Source organism: Cavia porcellus, unplaced genomic scaffold, assembly GCF_034190915.1.
Source record: "Cavia porcellus strain 051 isolate PalLab524CR breed Dunkin Hartley unplaced genomic scaffold, mCavPor4.1 scaffold_7, whole genome shotgun sequence".
NCBI lineage: Eukaryota > Metazoa > Chordata > Mammalia > Rodentia > Caviidae > Cavia > Cavia porcellus.
The window spans coordinates 68,311,987-68,335,963 of record NW_026947490.1 but is presented as its reverse complement, the minus strand read 5'-3'; the positions used below and the strand labels follow the sequence as shown (position 1 = coordinate 68,335,963).

The window sequence follows — 23,977 nt, the reverse complement described above, 5'->3', positions numbered from 1 at the left end:
TGCCCAGGGACCCTTGCCCTCAGCCTCTTTTCCTCTTGGTATTTGGCAGACACTTCCTCATTGAGCTTTGAGCTCCTGAGAAAGTGAGTTGTTGTCATTGTTAGGTGTGTAGACAAGTAAAACAAAAGTCACTGCGCTTCTGTTCTTCAGAGGTCAAGTTACAGAGGTTTCAAACATGCCCATTTTATCGCTGCCGCAGGCTCCTATGCAAAGGCAACTATTTGAAATCCTGGTACAGAAGGCAGAGCTGCTAACCTAAGAGCCAGGCTGCTTTCCTCATGGTTCATGGCAGTGACAAAGCCCCAGAACTTTCTTGACGTCCAGGGCTCTGCAAACACGTGGAGCACCGCAGGGCACTCCGGCCCTGGACCAGGAAGAGCCACCCGTTCTGCGGCCCTCAGTGCCCTGTTTGTGGTGATTTATTCCAAAGGAGACAGCTAAAGGTGGACTCAGAATCAGACCTTTGTCACAGTCTTGTGTCAATTAAGATAAAAAAGTGGAGTGCGGGCAGATGGCGTGTGCTCCTCTGAGGAACAAGGATGTGACATTAGGCTAGGAGGAGAAGAGCCATGTCTCCAATTAATAGGATTTTCCCTCCAGGACTGCTCCCCAAAACCTGATTTTTAAAAAAGATCTGCAGCTGTATGTCACAGCATGCAGTGTGTGGCTCCTTCCTGAGGCTGTAGTGGAGACAGTGTGACAGGTCAGGTTCCTGGTGAGGTGGTGGCTTCACTCGCTTACAGTTCCAGTCTTTGTGACTCATTAGTTCTCACATTGTTCATGCGCCCTCTTCCAGAAACACTGGAGTGAAGGATGGGGCTCCAGAGATGGGGTGAAGAACAAGAGTCTGACTTAGGGGTATTGACAAAGGCTTGTACGTTTATATGTTTATCCCCTTCCTTCTTTTTTAGGATACATTTGCTCAATTTTGGAAATATCCTTTCAAAATAGACATGATTCCTTGTTGAATGGGTGTAGGGTTTCAGTTTTGTGAATCTAAAAAAGCTATGCACCTCGGCTGCCAACCGTGTGAAAATACTCAGCACTGTGGAACTGACTACTTGAAACTGGTTACGGAAATAAATGGACCTAGTACCTTGAAGTCTTCTTGGAGAACACTTTGGCAGCCGAAACCTCCTTGTGGGAGTGTTTTTCTGGTGTTGGGGATCGAACCCAGGCCTGGCAACTTCCCCACCACTGATCTCCCCACATCTGCACTGGTGTTCCGCTCGCTGCATCTCACACTGCTGCTTTGTTAGGGGAAAACTGTATGGGAGTGGTTCACGCAGCCCATAAAACATGCATTCCCTAAACACGAAGAGGCTTAGCGAGTAACACCACTTGGGGTCCTCTGAGCCAGTTCTTTCTCAAGCAGAGAAGAGAACAGCAGTGCTCAGGCTGCACTTCTTCTAGACCCACGTCCAAAGCAGGCCTCACACGCAGCCCCCTAACCACCCACCGTGGAGTTCTCCCTGGAGAAATGCAGCTGTGAAATCCAGATGTGAACACCATCACCCCCACAGCTGGGCCAGGTGTCAAGGCAGAAGGGTGCTCAGATAGGACTTCCAGGGGCAAGGTAGACAAGCCTGAGGGTCAGAGCTGGCTTCCTCCCACCCACATGCACTTTCCCTCCAGAAAGACTGCAGCCTACTGGTTACCCAGCAAGGAATGTGTGACTGGATGTGACTGGAGTTTGTTGTTTTGTTTTGTTTTTTGTCCTAAGGTTTGAATCCAAGGCTTTTTTATGAATGAGCTACATTCATAGGCCTTATATTTTTTAAATTCCCAGGCTTGGGAATCTTGCCAAGGCACTAAGTGGACCAGGCCAGGCTTAAACTTGTGATCCTCCTGCCCCAGCGAGCTGGGACTGGAGCTGTGCTAAGCGTTTCCCACTGATAGGATGGGGGGTCATTCGGTGGTTAGGAGGGACTCAGCAGGCATTCTGCTAGGTTTGGGTTTCAGCTCTGCCCTTTTCTCACTCCACGGCTTCACATAACATATTTAATATCAGTGCCTCAGTCTCTCCAGAAGTAAAAGATGGGCGAAGTAATGTTTGTTGATTTTCTCATGACCGTGATGGTCCCATCTGATCACATCCCAGCTGTGTGACAGGGCTCAAAGATCTGTCACCCTTCTTCGAAGGGCTGTGCCCTGGGGCCTCACACATCTTCAGATGTGTAATCATTCAAGCAGCCGAGTTTGGTGGAGTCTGCTGTGCCCTGATCTTACTAAAAAGCCTTCCCACTGTGTGAAATGCAGTGACCTTTGTTATGTTTCCCTATAAGCAGTACCACGAGTGGGAAGTTGTGGCCTTGCTGTGAAATACAGAGTCTAGGGTCTCACACTGTCTGGGTATAAGGCCCAGCTCCACCAGGTGCTTGCTGGATGACCTTTAAAGTGGGAATCATAACAAAAATAACACCTGGCTCTTTGGATGCTGAGAAGACCAGCTGCAGAGATGTCTATATTTGCTGGCGCAGATAAAGACCTTGCTTAGTGCTGGGTGTTCCCTCCTGATTTAGTCTTCATGGCACTCTGAGGAGGTAGGCACTGCTGTTTTATTGACAGGTTGATTTGCCTTGCCTGAGGCGACATAGCCAGGAAGCGGCTTTACTGTGGCTCAGGACCCCTGGCTGGGCGGGGGGGGGGGGGGTAAGTGCCCCATACATCGGAGTGGTTGTGTTGCTGTGGCACTGTGAGCACCTTAAGGACAGGGATTGCCTCCCTAGCACGGAACATGCTGCCCAGCACACACAGGTGCTCCTTAGACACTGCATCTGGAGAGACCATGTCCACAGCAACAGTCTGTATACTGAAAGGCATCAGAGTTGCAATAGACGTTTCCCACACTATGGTAAATCTTCCGTAACAGGGACTCAGCCCCAGCTGAGTGTCAGTAGACTCTTGAACCCACACTAGGCAGACTGAGCCAAGCATTTTAGAAGGGCCTCAGGCAGCTCCCAGCTGATCCTCATGTGCTGCGGGGGTGAGGGGGTAGGTAGCTCTTTAGAACAGTGTCCAGGTGACATTTCTGCATGTCTAGACCGCTGCTTCCTGCTCTGGACCTTGGACTCTGAACCTCAGATAGATATTTTGAGTGCAGCGGCCAATCCTTGATGTCCTCGTTGCCCTTGGTTTTTAGGAGGATATTTCTGAAATGAGTATAAGATATAGCTTAGAAAAATGATCAAAGGAGACAACCAAACTGAGCAAAGAAATAAGTCTAGTTCACATGCTCATGCAAGGGTGTGACCTAAGCTGACAACCGCTTCTCCTGGCCTCATCCATCACTGCAGCCCACCTTGTGGGCACTGGAATACAAGAGCAGCACAGGATTTCAGCTTTGCCATTGTGATTGGGTTTTTTCTTTCTCTCTCAGACTGAGGAAGTGAGTCTTGATGATTATGTATGTATCAAGGGTTTTTTTTCCTGCTGGTTTAGTCCTGAAGTCTTGAACTAGATGAATTCTGGTAGAAGTAGGAGGAGGGTGCTCAGCATGGTGGGCATGCAGGTGCTGAGCCTCCGTCCCCAGGGAACGCCAGAATGAGCACCCATTGAAGAAGGAAACATGGCATAATGATGTGGGTAAGAGACTGGGGTGTGGAGGGGGAATGCAGAAGGAAAGCTCAGGGGGAAATTAGCAAACATTAAGAAATGATCACGTGTCAGGAGAAGAATGAAATTTCTTGTGTACTGTCCTGTTCATCCCCACGACATTCTGGAAGGTTTGGTGCTGTGTCTCCTTTACAGAAAAGGAGCCGATGCTTTCAGAAATTAAGCATCTTAGCCTGCTTAGTTGAGCAGTTTCTGAAGCCAGGAATTCACTCCAGGTCTCTAACTCCTGTTTCCTAGCAAAGGTCCTTATTTCTGCAGGTTATGATTTAGTGTCCAGGTCCTCAGATAGCAACTAGGAAGGTTGATGTCACCTTAAGGAGCTTGGAGATGTGTTGGGTCTAAAACCCAGCAAAGACTGTAGACATGAGACCTGTCTCTCTTCTGTCAGCTTTCGGCCTCTCTGCCTCCTTGTCCAGCAAAGAAATGTCAAGTGCAAAGGCGTAGACCAGGAGAGATTTTTCTCTTTTGCAGTGCTAGGAATGGAACACAGGGCTTTGTACATGCTAAGCAAGTGCACCACTGAGCCATATCCCCAGCCCTAAAGCCATTTTTAAAAATAAAAAACTTACGATACAAAACACACACACACACACTGATCTTGACCATGAACTTGAACTACAGTTTTCCTTCAGCAGCCTGCCTTGTTCTCCTGGTAAGAAGAGTAAGGTTGCTCCTAAAGCACAGGTAGGAAGGCCTGGGAGCACAGGATTTGGAGACTAAGGCTGGGTCTGAGGGCAGGACTGAGTTAAAAGAAGCAGCCAGCAGTGTTGCTGTTAGAGCCATAAAATTCTGAGTGTCCAGGTCAAAGCAAGAACCTCGGTCTTGCTCTTGGCCCAGGGCTCTTGCAGAGTCGCCAGGAGCTCTAGAGAAGAGATATTTTCCTTACTTCTCCTTTTCTAACTGTATTTTTTGCGAATCCATGGCCTAACAGAAAGTCAGGGAGGCAGACTGAAGTGTAGCCCCACAGCCAGCCCCAGAGTTCCTTGTACTGCTGTGGTCTGGGCCATGATCCCACTCTTCCTCCTGCAAACAAAGGGGACCCAGAGTGACAGCTTCTGGTCCAGCAGACACTCCGCCTGGCAGCCAGTGACACTTGCGCTGCCACAGGGTCATGGCCTGTGATTTCTGTCTTACAGGTTGACATGCTATTATGAATGCAAAACCTATTAATTCTACTCCAGAAAGGAGGAGGCAAGGCCTCAGGAGGGAGGGAGCAGGGCCAGCTGAGAAGCACAATCAGACCCCGATGAGCTCACTGCTGACTTCCAGGGCCAGGGCAGTGTGGGTTAGAGGGCCTGGTGCGCTGCATGTGAGTTGCTCGCTAAGAATCTTCGTGCTCGTTGTTTCAAGGGGCCTGTCAGGTACATTTTGCTGACAGTTTGGATAGGAAGAAGCAGGGGGATGACAAGGCTGGAGTGTACTCCTGTATCTTGGCTGTCCCTCATCCCATGCTTCTGTGGTGGCTCAGATTTTAGGGGGTGGGACCAACAAGATCACACACACAAGAGGAGGTATTGGGCTTAACCTGGGCCTATCACTTAGAGTCCTAATTAACAAAGATGTTTCCAGATGTTGAAAATGTCTCCGTGATGCTTACTGTGGGGCCTCACAGGCTTCGGGAGGTGCTGGACTTCGCTGCAGTTAGAACCAGCGGGGCAGATGAGTCACGTAGAGAAGGCTGAAATCCTGTCTCCACTTTGCCATTCATCCATCCATCCAACCATCCCACACGTCATCAGCAGTGACCATTTGGACACAAAAATACTTGCAGTACCACTCCTCCTGTCAAGATGTTGTCATCCTAGGCAAGAAACAGACTTCTGAACACGAATGGGAATGTCACAAACCAAGAACTCAGCTGTAACTACTGCAGCTTTTCGAGCACTGTGACAGCCCTGTCATTGAGCTGCTGGGTCATTGGGGTTAGCACCAGACAGAGCGGCATGGGGACAGAGAGCTCTTCGCAGAGGTCCCGAAGCAGGACCAGTTTGGGCAGCAGAGAGAAAGGGGTGTCTAAGCCAAGAGAGCAGCTGTGCAGTGGCGGGGGCAGCATGGAAAAGCAGATGGGAACAGAGGGACGTCTTCGTGTCCAGGCCTTCCTTCCGTCTCAGGGGCTCTGCTGCTGGAGCTGTCAAAGAGGAAGGTGCTCCATGCTGTTCTGTGCACCCCAACTGACTGCACCAGCACCCAGCAGACTGTACCAGCACCCAGCAGATTTCACCAGCAACCCCCCCTCCCCCAGATCCAAGACCCTGGGCACAGTGCATCTGCTGTCGTTTTCTCGAACGTGACTTTGTGAACATTCCTTCTTTCTTTGTCAGCCCGCAGGAGACTGCTTCTCCCTGCCTGTGTTGGGACTGACTTCACATTTCTCGTGTGGTTTGGCTTCAGAATCGAGCTGAAACATCAGTGCCAAGCTGCCTAATAAAGGCTGACATGAGCATGTGTTTAAAACCTAATAAAATATTGCCTCCAAAATTTCTGGCCAGACTCTCTAAGTAAATATCTAACATTAGGTCTCACCCAGAATCGCCCGTCAGGTTTCAGGAGATGGGGTTTTGAATGCGTTCCCAGCTGTGGGAATGGTGCGGAGAGGCTGCCCGCTGGACTGGGCTGTAAGAGAAGCCGCCGTCTGTCCTTCTCAGAAACTGTGGAAGAGTCTTCTGTCCCCTGTGTACTCTGGGCAAAGCCCGCTGTGTGGATGAACCGGGTCTCCTTGTTTACCCATGAAATCTAGTGGATTTTTCCCCACACAGAGTTGAACTCTGAGACCAGCATTAGGAATTAAAGTCATCAACCTTACCTGGAGCAGAAGACACATTCCAGGACCCTCAGTGGCTGCCTGGAACCACCAGTAGTGCAAACTATTATATGATTTAAAAAATACAGAAATTGCTTAAGATTTTTAAAATTTATTATGGTAAAAGCCATATTGCTAGCAGTTCCATTCAAAATGCCCCCGCTTCAAACACACTGCTCCCTCTGTTCTTGCCACTTTCTGAAGAGATCTGGCCTTAATCTTTTGAGGGTTTCTTCATGGTTGCTCTGATGTTCTGAAGTGATTCAAAATATGGACCTTCACGGTCATTTAGACATTGGGAAAGAGCCTATGCCAGTCCGGTGAACAAGGTGAACAAGGACACACAAAATGTTTTTACAAACCTGCCCTCCCGTTGGACAGTGCTCGGCAGCAGCACTAACTAATGTCTTTGATCACCTCTCATAAACAGGACTCCAGAACTGCTCAGACAGTGGCAGGACTGATGGATAAGTGTGTTTGAAGGGGGCGGGACTTAATATGAGGAGGGTTAATAACCTGTGTCTTTTACTGCAAGAAACTTCTTAATTTAAATGTTCGTTGTGTATTTTGGTCATACCTCTTATACAAAAGGTTTTCTACAGTTACATACCTGAGCTTTAATTTATTTTGGGTCCAGTAAGAGATTTATAACATCTAATTATCATAACAGTATACTAAAAATGTGATTGAATCAAGGCAACTATTATTTTGTTAATACTATGATTTTATTAATATAATGCCCAACTGAAATCACAGAAGGTAGACACATGAATGAGGAGCACCTCAGTGGATTATTTCATACACTGACACTCTTCAGTGGACTGATGTTCCTAATCTCCTTGCTGTGTGAAATTCTGCAAGCCTCTTCTGGAGCTTTTGGAAGCAAGTGGATTGTAGGTAAATAGAAAATGATGTTTTGACCCAAGAACCTGGGGACTGGAATTGTGTTTCTTTGGAGCCGGCTCATATGCGTCATATCTGAGTGTCCCCAATGAGCATATTGGGAGGGAGGAGGTCCTGTGACCTTTGCATTGTCACTTACTTGTCTGATTTTTCATGAAATTTCTCTCAGGGAATGAAAATTTTCAGCTGAACATGGGTTTTCCCTCCTTGATTGCCTGGAAAGCCAATGCATTTTTTTCATTACTCTCCTCCTCCAATGAGAGGGCATTTTTAATCATATCGAGTAGGTGCATGCTAGGAGTTGGTGAGCGCTGTCCCCAGGGAGGACACCTGGCAGGATGCTGAGAAATTCCAAATTAAAATGCTGATAAGCACTGAAGAGTTCATACTGTGTCTTCAGGAATACTGCTTTTTCTTCTAGCCAATAAATGTAATTATGACCCTAAAGGAAACAACTGACAGGGACAGATGTGAGAAGGTGAATTCCATTGGCTGGTGTACCCACGCACTCCAGAGGGCCTGCTTTCTGGGGAGACTTCAAGGCCCAGAGAGGTCATCTGCCTTCTGTTTCAACTTAAGACACTTTTGTCACGGTTCCCAGGATAAAGGACATCATTCAGAAGCAGGGTTGCATTCCGGGCCAAGAAACGCATGTCAAGGCATTGAGGGGAAGCTAGCACTTAGAGTTGCCACCTGAAAGGGAACAGGAGTCCACTTTTTTTGAGCACCAATCCTGCACCAGGTGTTGATAAATGATAATCAATAAAAGTATATGGCAACTATGGGAAGTAGATGCTATAACATGCCAGAGAGTGCCCTAGGCCTGAGTTCTAAGCCCAGGCCTGGGTGAAGCTGCAGCCCTGTGTTTTGTTTAACCCCTTTTCAACCTGAGACGTGCATCAGCATCTTACACTTGCTGAAACTTTAAGGCAAAAGCCCCACCTTTGGGGGTCCCAGTTGGCCAGGTTCAGCCACCCATCCCCAGATGCCAGTCGAGGACTCGGGCCGGGTAGGAGCTGGGATCAGCACAGCCATGTGGGAAGCACAGATATAGAGAGCAGGTCTGTCTTTGAGGGACTGACTGGAACCTTGGAGTTTTATAGAAATGGGAAGAGAAGGCAAGAGATGGGGTCGCATAGCTGGGGTTTGCATGGCTGGCAGTGCAGGTAATTCCGGTCAGGTCGTGGTCTGGTTGCGGGGTGTCTAAGGACTGGTTCTGGGGAAGCTGTCATCAGCAATGACGGCTCCTGATTAGGAAGCAGCCTTGGTTCCTATCATGGAGTCACTGGCCTGTCTTGTGGGTGACCTCATCATAGCGTTGTCTGCCAGGCCCTGCTTTCCTGGAATGTAAGGCGACCACAGGTTTAGCACAACAGCTGAAGGCTTGTGGGCATTGCTCCAGCGGGGATAGAACCAGATGCTGTGAAATCTGGCTGCGAATCCTGGGAATTACTTTAGGCCCTCTTATCTTGATGTCCTCAGTGCTGAAGGGGATGAGATAGGCTGGGTGGATTCAGACTGATAAACCTTGTAAAGCAGATGCTCCTTAGGTGATTAACCTGGCCACATACAGAGTTAACAGTGATCTGTCCCACAGTCTCAAGGTTTAAAGGGATGATGTCCAGTGAAGGCAAAGATGCCAAGCTTTGTCTGGGTCTGCTTGCCCACTAGACTTTTGATGTGCAGCCTCTGAGTCCCTGTTTTAAAGCTCCATTCTCTGAATATCAGGCAAGCCCCAGCCTAGGTGGTGGTCATTATGGCATGTGTGCTCCAGGAGGATGTTCATGTCATTGAAAGCTGTAAAAGGTCACAGTTACTGCTAGGCAAAGGACAGCAGGTGTCCCGGGCAGTGCCCTTTCTGTCGACTGCACTAGAAAGGTGAGCAAGTAGCCCACCTGTCCCACCCCACCTTCACTGTCATCTGCTCTAATGCTGGACAATAAAACTGTACTGTAAAAACCCCAGCTTCTTCTGACTGTGAGCTTGGCAAGTCCAGTACCAGAGTCTGTTTGGGGCATCCTGACCTCCACGCACAGCACAGAGAGCCTGTTTCAAATCTCACTTCCATAGCTGCCCCCGTGTGCTTGGACAGAACCCGCTCTGCACTTTGTTGATCCCCAGACCGGCAAATGGAAAAATTCAGTGCGCAGCAGCATGACAACATCAGGGTTCCTTTGTCCTGGGGCCGTTTGACCCTCTGGAAAGGTAACAGATCTGCCAGTGTGTCATTCTGTCAGCAGACAGGGCTCAAGGAGGTTCCTGAGGCTGAGACAGGAACCTCACTCACTTTTTTTGTAGAAGTTTGCAGGTTCACAGATTCGCATCACAGAAAAGTCCCAGGTCTCATTACAGTACAGGACAGAGAAAGGCTTTGTGAGGCAAAAATTAAAATACACACACTCGAAGAAATCGAGTGTACACCCTAGAGGAAAAGGTGCTTATTTACTGGAACAGGGAAATGTGCAGGCTTCTCTTGGGGGAGTGGAGACCCCAGGAAAAGCTGACCACCCCCAGAAGGGTAGTAGCCCTTTCTGCAGTCAAAAGATGCGGACTTTTTGTTTTATTGTTTTTTGATGGGTAACTTAAAACATTCTTTAGATTCTTTCAAGCAGATCCTCTATCTGAGGGTCAGTCTCCTGCTCTTTCCCTTCTCAGTTCAGTCGTTTTATGGACTTTCCATGTTCCTCAAGAATTTTGGGTGTGAGGAATCTGGAAGGAAAGGAAAGGAAGCTGGTGTGGATCAGTTTGGGTGACTCTGTGTGAGGTCCGAAACCTGCAGTCTTCATTTTTATTTTATTTCAGCTTATTAGCACACATGTGTCGTGGTTACTTTTCTCTTGTTACTGAGACAAAATACCTGATGCCCAAAGTGAAGCAAGGAAAGGTTTATTTAGCTTACAGTTTGTGGATGTCTCAGTCTATAATCAGCTGGCTGGAAGGCAGGGCAGCATGGCCCCGGGGTAGGCAACGCTTCAAGGGAGCAGCCAGAGCAAAAGGGCAAAATGCAAGCCTCTTTCCCTCCCTTATATTGTACCCAGGCCACCCCCTACCATTTCAGGGGAGGTGTAAGCACTCACAAAATCTCCTTGCCTGCCTTTGCACAGGAAGAGGATATTTACAAAGTAAGAACCCTGGCTGCCTGCTGAGTCTTTGGATTAAACTCAACTTGACACAATGTATCAACCATAACAACCTGTTAGTTTCCTATGTGGGGTTGTAAGTGTACATAATGCATCTTAAGGCAGGTGTACATGGTGCATCCCTTCTTCTTCCTTTTCCATCCCCTCTCCTCTTCACCCATCCCTTGATGGTGCATGTTTTCAAGACACAATGCACAATTTTTAGTTTTGATTTCCTTGTTTCCTTTCTGCGTATCTCTGCTTCTTTCTTCTATCCTACTTCACTTCTCCCATCTCCAGACTTTGATCCTGCTCTGAAGAGGGTGCAGAAAGCTGGAACTATTTCAAACTCAGGAGGGGCGTTCATCTCACGTATCCAAGGATCAGAGGGACTGATCTAGAGACAAAGGAGGATGGGTTTTGTTGTTTGAGGATCAATCATCTTTTGATAGTCTGGAAAAGAGGGCAAAGACTTTAGCATGCCACTGACTCCTATGCTGCATTTTCTAACCTTATTAAACCAGCCAGGGCCAGAAACCAGCAGTAGAATATTGATGAACAGTGGCCCCAAAGAACAGCATCACCCTTTTGTGATTAATACGAACCTCTATTTGTGAATAGATGCGTTTAAGAGCAGGCAGACTCCTCTTTGTTTTGTCTGTCAGACATCTAACCTGTTTTAATTATAACAATGCTGAATGAATATCCTAAGTAAATATACCTTTTTTTTTACAGTGGACACTCATTTTTATTACATGGCTCTATTTTGTAGTTCTGCCGACCTTTTGTAATGGTTGGCTTGAGATAATGTAAACAGAGAGACCTGAAATGAGTAAGAGAAAGTTAGCTTATACCAGAACGGTAGCAAAGCTTGTTGCTAGAACATTCCTGTTGCCGTTTCTATGTCAGAGGCGCACAGATACAGGAAGCTAAGTGCTTAGTGAGAGGTATGTGAAAGTACACACAACATGAAGGCTGGTGAGACTGGGAGTCAATAATTCTTACGGCTCAAAGGTGTAGGTGTAGCTGAAGTCTGCCAGGAGGGGCTGGTGTAACGTTCAGAATCCCTGCATATTCCGGCTCTTTTTCGTTTGACACTACTGTTACCTTTTCTATCTGTGTGTAACTGTGGTTATACTTTCCTGCTGGATGTTTACGAGCAAGTCCAGTCAGGTTCCTCTGGTGTTATTTGGGGACAACATGCAAGCCCCTTAGCTCCTCTAGTGTTTTCCTCTGCTTATTGGTCATCAGCCAGAAGGTTGGCTTGGCTTCCTTAGTTCCCTTAGAAGCACGGGGACAGTCGCCTTTTCAGTGACCCCTTTTGGTACAGTGCACACTGGTGGAGTCTGTTCCTCTGGGGTGCGACAGTCTCCCTGCTCGGGAGGGTGGGTAACTCACCAGAGCTGTGGGATCTTTTCAGAGGATTCCCATCCTGCCCTGTGTTCTGGCTGACCTCAGACGACAAGGATCAAAATATTTCTGTCTTCTTAGCCAGCTCACTAGTTTTGGCCTCCAAGCCTCATTTGTTGAGCACCCAGAGATCAGTTGCACGAGTCTTGAGGTAGGGACGGAGGGCTTTAATCTTAACTGTTACAATCTTTTTCAAATATTGGTGCTTTGAAAATATAAATCATGATTAGAGAACAATTGTCTCTTTTGTTAATTGGGTCACAGTCAGTGTCTGTGGTGGCCTATTATTGTAACGTGTTGCTTGAGTTGTCTTTTCGAAGACATTTTTGTAGTGTGGTGTCAGATACCAGTTATAAAGTTTTATAAGAAAAATTTAAAATCAATAGCAAACAGCATTTTAGCATAACAATTATGACATTATTATATAGAACCATTGAGTTTTTGAACTCTAAATATACATTTAAACTCCCTTTTTAGTATAAAATAACTTAATAGGTTACTTTTATCTTCAGTATTACAAATTTGCATCTAGGTTTGCTACTTTTTAGTAAAAATATAAAGTAGCTAAGTGTACTTGTTCACATATGTACCTATAGATAGCATTATAAATATTAATGCTTAGTGTTTAATCTTTGGAGTGACATTGCCTGGACCGCACCTAACTATTGTAACATAATTTAATAGTAAGCACATAACTGGAAGGCTAGGAAAGACCAACACCACAGGCCATGTTAGACTGGAGGTCATCAGCGGATAATATAGTTTCCTAAGTACCACCTCTTAGGAGGCTTCATACTTCGGGAACACAAACACACTCATACCATGATGTTAGCAATATAGCATTACAATTATGCAGGAATCTTTTCATATATTTATTTAGCTTTTACTAGAGTAAGTTTAGAAAACAGTGTTAATGACCACAATCAGATTTATTATTCAATATACAAGCATGTTTCATTTATAAAATAACAAAATGAGTGTTTAAACAAAACCAATAGTTGTAGAATAAGTTTTAAGTTGTAGAATAAGTTTGGCAGGACCAAATGTAAAGAGATACCAAAACTTTTGATCATTTTGTATACCTAAGGTCTAGATGCAGTGTCTAGTGCATAAAAGAGAGTGGTCATTAGTTGCCTTGTGTGTATTTAACTTAATTTTAAAGCTTAGTTTTACGGCGTATTTAGTCTTCAGCTGGATATGCACATCTAATCCCAGATATATAGAGTATGTTACACACTAACATAATAGCGATTCATTAGTCCATCATAAACTGATTATTGAAGACATTTACAAGTTAATATTTAAGTAATTTTTAATTTTTAAAACTGAGATTTTTTTTAAGTAACTGAAAGCCTAAAAATGGGAAATACAAAAAATTATCCCAGTAAAATAGAAAACTCATCTTTCGCATAGTTTTTTTCTGTTTTGTTTTCTCTTTTTGAGACAAGGTCTTGCCAGGCAGTACAGGCTGGCCTTGAGCTCACTTTTGTAGCCTGGGCTGGTCTCAAACTTGCAATGATCCTACTCCCTCAGCCTCCTGAGTGCTGGGATTCACCTAGTTTTTGTAAGTTTAACCAAGTGCATTTTCATATCTTAAGCAAGCCTTTTTGCTTTAGACATAGAAAACCTAACCTTTTAATTACAGCCAGTGAGACTCTAGGGGAAGAAAACCGCCCATCAAAGAAGAAAGCCGAAACAAATTAGTTCAGGCAGCTGCTGTTCAGACATGGGAGTTGGGGGAAGTAAGGTGGGGGGATCAGGTCTGTCTGGTAGCTTCCCAGGAGAAAAGACCTCCAAACCGGGGACTTTTTTTTATTATTTGAATATAAAATTAAGTACTAGAAATTTAACTTTTAGCCATCTCAAGGAAGCAATCTTAAACCTTTATACAAATAGCTTATGAAAATACACTTAAATATGTGATCTTTTATAAGCCTTAAAGATACGAATATCTGAATTTATATTTAATAACTGATGGCTTAGAGGTTGTTATGAACATTTACAAGCATTAATCCTACTTATATTTACTTATTTCCTCCTAACAGTTACTTTAGATGACTGCTGAAAACCAAACAGCATAGTTAACATTTGTAAGCTGACCATGATTATCTTTAACCAAGGAAAAGCTCTTAAATTATTATATATACACAACCATGAACATTGCAGGTATAAAAATAATTTTAATATAAGTACAATCTTGATTATCTAACAACTTTGATGAAAAGATACTGCCAACTCTAACAACATCTTTTATCTTATCAACCAATTTAAATTAGCTCACTGTAAGCCATGTGAACAAAAAGCACTGCCTTGGGGCTGTGTCTACTTATCTATAAGCCAGCATTGGTAGAACTTTTGGAAGATAACATTACCTGAAAGTTAGCATACAAAAACATACATATTAACTAAGTCATACATAGCATTTATGTTACCAAACCTTAAACCTGATATTTGCAAGTTTTTATGTGAACCTTCAGCCCAAGCTGAAGGTTTTTTACCATCTAATATTTTAAGTTAGTTTGGTTACCTTTGAATATTTGTATAATCAGTGTTTATAAAAGCCCTAACAGAAGTGTAAAGGGCAAAATTAAAAGATAAATTAAATAAATATGAACTTAAAAGTGTATTTTTAAATGAAGCAGCTGCAGGTACTTTCACCAATTATTAAAACAGATTAACAGGCAGAGGAACAGAAGAGGACAGGTAGAGCACGGAAAAGAGCTATATAATCAGAACATGCACGTAGTTGTATTGGTCATACTGAATTATAAGAACCATTTCGGTTTTAGTTGCAGTTTTTAGTTTAGCTTTTTAGTTTGTAACTGTAAATAAACTAATCAGAATTTTTCCCAGGGGTTATCAATTAATTCTGTTTTTCTTTATGTAAGTTATTTTTTTTTTTGTCTTTTTCTTTTTTATCGGTACCAGGGATCGAACTCAAGACTGCCTGCTTGCAAGGCAGGCGCTTATGCCACTGAGCTAAATCCCCAGCCCCTTTATGTAAGTTATAATAGTCTTTCCTTTAATAGTGTTAAGCTACTCTGGATATCTTGTTGTTAGTACTGTAGACTTATAACCAATAAAATCAGAAGGGGAAAGAGAGAAGAGGTATAAACCACCAGATAGGATCTTTGTTTATTGTCCCTTCTTATTATAAAATCAATTTTGAGGTCTTGCCTTTTTATTCCTTTGTTTACATTTGGAGAAAAACTAACCTTTTAAAATTCTTCATCTTAAACTGATCCCCAGTTCAAAAAATATAACCTAATGGTGATATTTTGGGGACAGACATTGAATTGCCCATAATCATTTAAGATGTGCTACAAGCCTTTACGATTTCCCTTGTGAACTTTTGGAAAGAGACAAAGAGAAAGAAAAGGAAAAGACCGGATCCTGGTTAGATCCCCGAGTTAGGCTGCAGGAACTACCTACCACCTTATCCAGGTCACGCGGCATGCGCAGCCCACCCGCCCCTGGGCAGCCTGCACACAGCTGCCCACTGCTGGGGTCACACTCTGAGTGCAGCCCACCCCACCCCCAGAGCTCCACCTGCCCAGGGGGACAGCTCTGCCCCAGCACCCCAGGATCAGAACCAGTGGCCACTGATAACTCTGTCCTGTTTCCCCAGAGTCAGAATGATCCAAAGGAGGCAGCTCTAGTCTATTCCTAGAGTGCTTGCTGGTCTACAGGGGCCTCCTTCCTGGCACTTAGGTATTCCAGCCTTCAGCAAGAGCTCAGGAAAGCAGGAAAGGGAGTCATACACAAGATGACCTTAACTCAGAACTCTGCCCCAGAGATCTTTGCATCGAGGGACCTGTAATATAGATACACAGGGGACTCACAGATGACTTGAGAAGTCTGGAGATGTCACTTAGCAACGACAAATCACACACCATTTTAGATAGGGAGGTAAACCTGAGGCCAGAATGATAAGACTTCCAGAAACAAATAAGATGGAGGAGGAGACCAGCGGGCATTAGAGCAGCAACCTGGAGAGGCTTCAGACACAAAACAAAACAACACAACACAAAACAAAACACCTATCGGCAGGCTGCAGAGGTACTCTGTAGCCTAGGCGGACCCCGTGGCCAACAGCTTAGAAGTCCTACCCCCAGAATAAGCCCCAGTTAAAACCGTCAGCCAGATGGATGGTCAGGACATCCACTGCAACACATGACAGATGGATTATAAAATAATAATGCTAATATACAATTAAATATAAATAAGTAATGGTAGTGACATGAATAGTTAAATACATGATAATGTAAATTACAATTAAGTATTTGTAAATACACAAGTAAATGCCTATGTCAACAGAAGCGTTGGAGATTTACTGTCAAATGACCAATCGGAGAACAGACACAATATGCAAGTTACGAATGGGTGATGTTGTGTCTAATGTGAGTCTTCATAATTCAGTAAGCCATGGGTTGTAGCAATGCACTATGAGCAGGCTGCATGGCCAAGAAGCCATCTTTTAAGGAGAGCACTACTGCCCGGTTGAGTCTGGGGCCAGTGTCTCTACAGGAAATGAGAGATTGGGAGCCAGTGGTTCCACAGGAGATGCAGAGATGAGAAATTCAGGCCAGAATCCGAGGTTTGGAGAGTGATGACTGTATTCCAGAAGAAGATGGCATGACTGTTTGAGCAAATGTAGATTTCTCTGTATGAGTAGGTGAATTAATGTAGATTGCTATACATGAAAAAATAAGACATCCCCCGAATGCAAGCCCCCTTGCGCCTTTTGGAGCAAAAATTGGCATACAATCTAGCCTTCCTTTGGGGAACACGGAAGATGACAGCAGTCCCGCTGCTCTTGCTCCTGCGGCTGGCTCACCAGAAGTCATCGCCAGAAAGGGTCCAGGGAGGCTCCTGGCGCTGAGCTGAGAACCTGACCCAGCTCTCCTTGTAGCAGGTTCGCTCACTGCCGTGGCTGAAGAGGAATGTTCCAGACTAGTCAGGAAGGGTTTTACTAGCACTGGAAGGGTTTTACGAGGCAGAAATCAAAAGGTACATGCTCAGAGGAGTAAAGTGGGCCCATGAGCGAGGGGTGCTGGTTTCCTGGGACAGGGAACACTGCTGCATCCCTGGGGGGCAGAGAGTCAAAGAAAGGCAGCCTCCCAACAGAGGAGTGGCTCTTTCCTCAGGGAAGGGCACAGTTTTCCTGGATAATTTAAACATTCCTTTGATTCTTTCCACTGTCCTTATGCAAGCATCCGGTTTCTGTTCTTCACTTTCTCTATGAAGCTGCTTGATGGACTTCCTGTGTTCCTGAGGAATTCGGGGTGTGGTGGGCCTGAAAGAAAAGGATCCTAGATGTAACCAAGAGAAGCCGATGTGATGCCAGGGGTGACTTCTGCTGCGGTGCTCAATTCGCAGTCTCCTTAGAAGTACAATTTTTAGTTACGATGTCTTTAGTTACGATTGTTTCTTGCATCCTACCTCAATTTGACCTTGGATAATGTATGTCAGCTCCCAGTCAGTGCATGGGCCGTTTATGTCCAAAGGAGTAATTGATTCCAGCCTGGATGAAGAGAGGTTCAAATTCAAGGATGAGGACTGGCATCTTTTCTTTTTTTTTGTACTGGAAATCGAGCTCACGACTGTGTGCTTACAAGGCAGGCACTTATGCCGCTGAGCTAAATCCCCAGCCCAAGGACTGGCATCTTTTTGAAGGGGAAAAAGAAAAAAAAGAAGCAACAATTATGTGGAGAAAAGAAACTGCCAACCACTAGATGTCAGGTACAAGTGTGTGTTCTTAAAATCGAGAATGAATCTTAGGATCAGCAGAAGTTAAGAGCAGAATGTGGTTACTGAAAGATAACTTCTGTTAAGAGAAAGTCAGAGGGGTCCTGAGTGGGTTGCCCAGGATGAATCTTTTTCCAGGGGTGCCCAGCCATCCTCTGCAGGCTTTGTTCTCCTGTTCAAAGAATTGGATGAAACAACTAAAGAATATAAAATTCAGCATTAATTTGGTGAAAAGAAGTGAATGCCTCTAATCATAGCACTCGGGAGGTTGAGGCAGGAAGATCACTGATAGTTTGCGGCCAGCCTGGGCTGCAGGGTGAGTCTAGGCCATAGTGAGCCCTGACTCAAAAGGACGAAGGTGAAAATTAAGCACTCTGAAGAAAGAAGAGAAAACATTGTTTGTCCCGCACACAGAGCAGGCCACTGCGAGAGCCAGAAGACGGTGGCCGTGCGGCTGGTGGCTGCCGTTATTTACACCCCTGTCTGCCCTCAGGTTCGGGCCAGCTTTCTGACTACTCTGCCCAGTGTCCTGGCTGTGGTGGGAGGTTTCCGTAATTAACAGGTTACACCTAGTTGCCCCACGGATTTGCCATGCCCTGATCTCTTGCCTCAATAGGTTATGTACATTTAGGGCTAATCAACCTTGTTTCGCCAATTTTTAGATTGACCTCCTAAATTTTCAACATGCAAATATGGGGCCAGGGATATAGCTCAGCAGCACAACACCTGCTTGGCAAATGTGGGGTTGTGACTTCAATTCTCAGTGCCAAGAAAACAAAATAAAAACAAAAGCAAAATGCTTATATGCAGCGTTGAGCAAAGGATATGACCCAAAGTCACAAAGTAATAAAATGAAGGTCATGGTTTGCTGCTTTCGCTTAGTCACTTATTGGGCATCTGCTGGCCTAAATGAGGAGACACTGGCTGGTTGTTGTCATTGTCATCATTATCCTTGTTTAGCAAAGACTGATTTTACGTCCCTGACTGTCAGCAGAAGAAAGCACAAATCATGCTTCTAATGAATCACTGTTAAAGGCCAGGAGTTGTCTTCTGTCCTCTGTCCTGTGCTGGTCTCCAACTGTGTGGGTAGACACACAGCTTGGAATCCCGAGGTGACAGTTCACACAGCACCCTGGCTTCTGCTAGAAATAGCTCCGGATTTGGGCTGCGGACCTGACAGCCTTCTCCACAGAGCCAAGCTGAGTACTGGGACTGGCTTTGTTTTGCCTCAGCAGAGCAGAGTTACGGTTTCATTAATGCAGAGGGGCTGCCTTAGCAGTCCTGGTGACATTGCCCTGAGCAGGCTGGAGTCTGGGGTCTACGCTAATCAGGAGGTGCCCCCTAATGAACACCTGCCTGTCTCCCCAAGTCCTCAGGGGGATCCTGAATAAAACAGGCTCCCCAGCAGGCTGGCAAGAAGCTTTGCATTTCTAGAGGAGCACTAATTATATTGCCTGTCAAAGCCTTCTCATTACATCATTCAAACGCAGGGATGGGAAAGAAGCCCTCCCATCCTGAGTCAGCCCTAACTTTGTGGAGAACCTGAAACCAGGCTGTATCTAAGAACATGGAAGAAACTATGTGGAAATTAAAGGGAGGGGTCAGGGGATAAAATATAAGAGGGAAGGGTAGGGGGACAGTCGAGAAACTTAAAAAGATTGTTCTCAGGAGTTCTAAAGCTGAGTAAACAGAATCCCTCAGGAGGAGAGGTGTGCTGAGCAGGGGGTGTCAAGGGGATGCCCAGGACCTGGGCTGGAGTCAGCTGGGGGAGGACTGAGGAAGGGGCACAGTTAGGAGTCGGGGTACAGGGTCTCCCTCCTTGAGCATTTTCCAAGGTGTGCATCCCACATTGCCCCGTTGTGGTGCCTGGAGAGAGAGGATCTGACTGAAACCTAACCCTTTCTTAGCTTCTGCCCTCGGCCCCGAAGTTCTCTGCTTCAGCCCAGCCTGGGAGTGGTCCATGTGGCATCGAGCCCACCAGGCTGGCCTGTGTTAGATGCTGGCACTGTGCAGGGCTGTCAGTGGGCAGATCATAGGACCGCCACTCCAGGCCCTGAGCACCGCGCTGCCAGAACCCGACTGCACTCTGAAGGTCGCTTCAATGTCTCCAGTTGCTGACCTGGGAAGAGGCTGTTCCTGGCTGGCTGGACCTGTTTGTCCACACCGAAGGCAGCTTTGTTCAGGAGCTCTGTCATCCTTCATGTCCACAGCAGTTAACGATGCTTTGTATGCGGAAAGTTGCTGAGGACAGATTTTAAATGTTCCTACCACTAAATGCATATGTGAGGCGGTCAGGTTACGTCTGTGCTGCACAAAGAGTGTTTGGAAAATATGGCGAATGTTCGAATTTTTAAACACTTATTATGTATAAGATACCTTGCCAAGAATGACGGGATAAACGTGTTCAAAGGAAGGGCATTATTTTGAGGGGATCGTGGCAATGTGTCTTTACTGCAACAACCTTTTCATTTCACTACTTATCTTCCTAGGTCAAATATTTTTGATCATCCCTCATATTCTTAGATCAAATACATCATGTCATACACCTACCATAAACACAGTGTATATAGTTTTTATCATTTTGATAGCTGGATCAGTAACATCCAAGGCAAAGCCAGGCTTGGGAGTTGGCCCTAGACTCTGCCCTTTGAGCCTGTACCCGCTGTGCTGTGTTCTGGGGCCTGAGAGTTAGCATCTCTGTTGTTTTAAAGACCCAGTGGGCTGAGGTCGGTCACGGTGCAGGCGGAAGCCAGGGGGACACTGGGAAGGTGGGAAGCTAGCGCTCAGAGCATCCAGGCATTCACACGCCCTTCTGTTTCCTTTCCTCCACACTTTGGATTGGGGGGCAAGGGCTGTATGAGGCCCCTGGGCCTGGCCCTGCCTGTGGGGGCAGCTCAGTAGCCTCCCTTGTCCCTGTTGACATCTCTGAGCTCTGGTTTCCTTCGAGTTAGTTAAGTGCTTGGGTGGGTGGCCTCTGGCTCTGTGTGACCCTGCATTTCCAGGTGATTGCAGTGGCAGAGACTGTGAGCCACTTTCCAGGGCCTTAGTGGAGTGAGCATCCCCATGGGAAGCACATGCTCATGGGAAACTCATGCTGTCCCAGAAAGTCACAGCCAGCTGTGCCATGATGTCCTGCTCCACTGGGTTCTGAGCTGGAATAAAGCACTGTAGGGTCCTGATCAGGCTGGAGGACCTCGAGATACAGGTGGAAGTGCAGGTTTTCAGGTCCTTGCTTGAGGACCCCACCCCACCCCTATTCATAAAGAGAGTGGCCGTCTGTCCCCTGCCACCGTATCCTCTTAGCCAGGAAGGAAATTGGCCTCCCCAGTAAATAATCAGCAGCAGCCTAAGGGTGCAAGGGGAGGAGGGGCTGCAGGGCCCGGGAGCATCTGCCACTAAGTGGAAACTACGGGAAGAGGGAGGAAGGAAGAACTGTGCCTCCCATCTACCTGCTGCCCTCCCCAGGAGCAGTGAGCAGCCCAGGCTCCTCCCTGGTTTACTGCAGAGCCCTGGGGACCTGGGTGGGGAACTGGGAGGGGGCCGTGAGAAACAGCAGGCTCAAGTGTCCTTTACACAAAGCTTCCCCTCCCCCAGGTTTGCAGGAAAATGAGCCTCAGCCCCTCTTGGGAGGCAGCTGGGACCAACCCTGTCTGCTGTCTCACAGCTGCGGCCACCCTAAAGGCAGACATCACCTGTCCATCAAGGCCCAGGGTCCCTAGGGTGGACAGGTGGTGTCGGGCACAGAGAGCCTGTAGCTGAGCCTCAAGCGGGCACGATACTTTTCTGTCACATGGTGGTCACCTCTGCCCTCAGTGAGCTGTCATGGAGGCCCCTGGGATGGAGGGCAGTGCCTCTGAACACAGCCCTGATTCCTCCCAAAGCACGGGCTGGGGCCGATGGATGATTGCTGGGTGGTGCGGGGTTAGTTCACTGGGAAGGGGCAGGCCCTCTGGTGAGGACCTGTGTGACACCCATCAGTGCAGTGGCTCATGGGACATAGAAGGTGGAGGCTGGAGATGGAGCCCAGCTCCCCATTTCTATGTGGGCAGCCCCAGGCCAGAGCTCTGCTGCCTCCTCCCAGGACAGCCAGCAGCTCCTCCCTGCAGCGTACACACCGGCTCTGGGGCTCTGGTCCGCGGGCATCCACCTATCCAGCAGCGTGGTGGCTGACCAGAGAAATGTATCTCCACAGTTCAAGGCTGGTGGGGCAGGAGCCCAGCCTCTTCTGGCAGCTGCCTTTGCCCCTGTTACTCCTGTCTCTGCCCTCTCTTGAGACTGTTTCAGAAATCTCAGTCTCTGTCAAAGGAATGCCATTGCCTCTTTGACTCAGTCCAGCCCCAGCCGGTGAGTCAGGGTAGGTTCCTCCTCCTCTGAAGAACCCTGTCCCCGCCTTCCATAATACAAAGCAGCATCCAGGGGTCAGGACTCACATGCACTCTCAACCACTACTGGGGTGATAAATCACATTGCACAGGTCTGACCACAGAGCACCCATGGGAAGGGTCAGTGAGGTACACATGCTACAGGAATGTGGAGAACAGAGGGGCCCTTGTGCAGGGGAAGCTTCGTGGGGGAGTAGGGCTTCCAGCAGGATGAAAACTGAGTGGGAATTGGAAGCAGAGAGGAGAGTGTGGATAACAATTAGAAAATAACAGTGAGATCAGGGTTTGCTATAGTTCAATACAAATAGATTGAACAAAAATGGACATTTTGCCTGGCATGGTGGCATACACTTGTAATATCAGCATTCAGGGGACTGAGGCAGGAGGATCACAAATTCAAGGTCAGCCTGGAGATGCATAGAATTCAAGATTAATCTGAGCTTAATGAGACCCCCTCTCAAAAACAAAAAAATAAACACAACAGAGTGAATAAGGCCTTTGGGAAGGGAAGCTGGGCAGTTTTCAGGAAAGGAAGAAGATGCACTCAAGAGTCACATATGAATGATATTTTAGGATGTCCATGCCGTCATTTTCAGAGGAGAAAACTGAGCCCCAGAGAGGTCGGAACACTTGTCCGAAACCAGCCACCTGACACGCACTTGCACTGTGTGCAGAGTGAGGATGTGGCTTGGGGTCTGTCACATGAAGCTTTACAGAGACCACTGGGCATGGACAAGGTCCAGAGCACCACAGGCTGCCAGTACTGCAGGCTCAGTCACAGCGGTCAGCCCTGCCTGCCTGCACACGTGGGTCCTCCTCTGGGCTATCGGGACTGATGTGACCGCAGCAGCACCGGGAGCTGCTGTATCTCCCTCCCAGCCCATATGCGGCTCAGGTCCACAGCAACCTCGGCACAGGAAGCCAGCCCCAAGGCCCCAGACAGTGCCACCAAGCAGACCATATAGATGGGAACATTGAGAGGGAGATTTCACTGGCCACCCACAAGAAGAACACTAACTTAGAAGGACAGTGGGTTTGACATTGAAAGAGGAAAATAGAAAAGTTATTAGGTGAACAAAACTAATTACGGGCTGAGAGAAAGTTGATCTTAAAAGCATTGGGCCAGCGCAGCCACTGACCAGAGAGGCCATTTCTAACCATCCCAGTATTTGCGAGGCTGGCCCGGCCCATGCTGTGCTCCAGCTCCTGCTCAGTTTGTCCTGTAGGTTGTGACAGGCCACCGGCTGCCTTTCTGGCCTTACTCCCAGCCCAATCCCTGCAAAGTTCTACGAATGTTTACAGCCCAAGTAATTGGCAAATTACAATCAGCAGGATCCTGCAAACATTCCTTCCAAGAGCATAATAGCAGGCTGCTTTCTGCTTTCCCAGCAGTGCTCCAGATGAGTTTAAGGAATCTTCAGAACTGTGCAGTTCATTAATCACCTTTGTGTCAGGGTGGGACATTGTTCTTGTTTGCAAGATCAGGAAATCAATATGCTGGTGCCTGAAGTGGTTCAGAGCAGCCTCACGGCTGGAGAAAGATTGGTACTTGAGTAACTCAGGTGGGCCAGGTTATGCTGTGTAACAAGCGGCCCCAGAGCCTTGGACTGTAGCACCCCCACCACTTGTCTGTCAGGGGCTGGGGGTTGGTTCTCATGCTGCCTGATGGAAGGGCCCATCTGGGCTGTCATCACGGACCACGACAGTAGGAAAATGAGGGGCTGTTACAGGGAGTTAGGGTTCCAAGATTCCCGAACTGTAGCCACCGCATCGCTGAAGTCCGCTCTCTTCCTCTTCCTCTCCCTTACTCCCTCCTTTCTTTCTCTCTCTTTTTCTCTCTCTTCCTCTCCTTCCCCCACCCCCCTTCCCTCCCTCTCTTCAACCTTTATTTTTCTATTGTAAATTGTGGAGGTAAACTTGGGCTTCTTCCCTGGAGAGCAGTATACGAGGTGTGATAAACTACAGTGAGATTTTACTTTTTCTTTTCTTGGTGGACTGTA

General features: G+C 46.9%; 1 protein-coding gene and 1 long non-coding RNA gene across 10 annotated transcripts in view; both read left to right on the top strand.

Annotated features, from left to right (window-relative positions):
- Frmd4a (FERM domain containing 4A) overlaps nt 1-23,977 on the top strand; it is a 561,761-nt gene that overhangs the window by 403,244 nt on the left and 134,540 nt on the right. The window lies entirely within an intron of this gene.
- Nucleotides 2,666-6,093, top strand: LOC134477019 (uncharacterized). The gene is made up of 2 exons (XR_010048905.1): nt 2,666-3,585; nt 5,937-6,093. It is a non-coding gene; the product is annotated as an uncharacterized LOC134477019 (long non-coding RNA).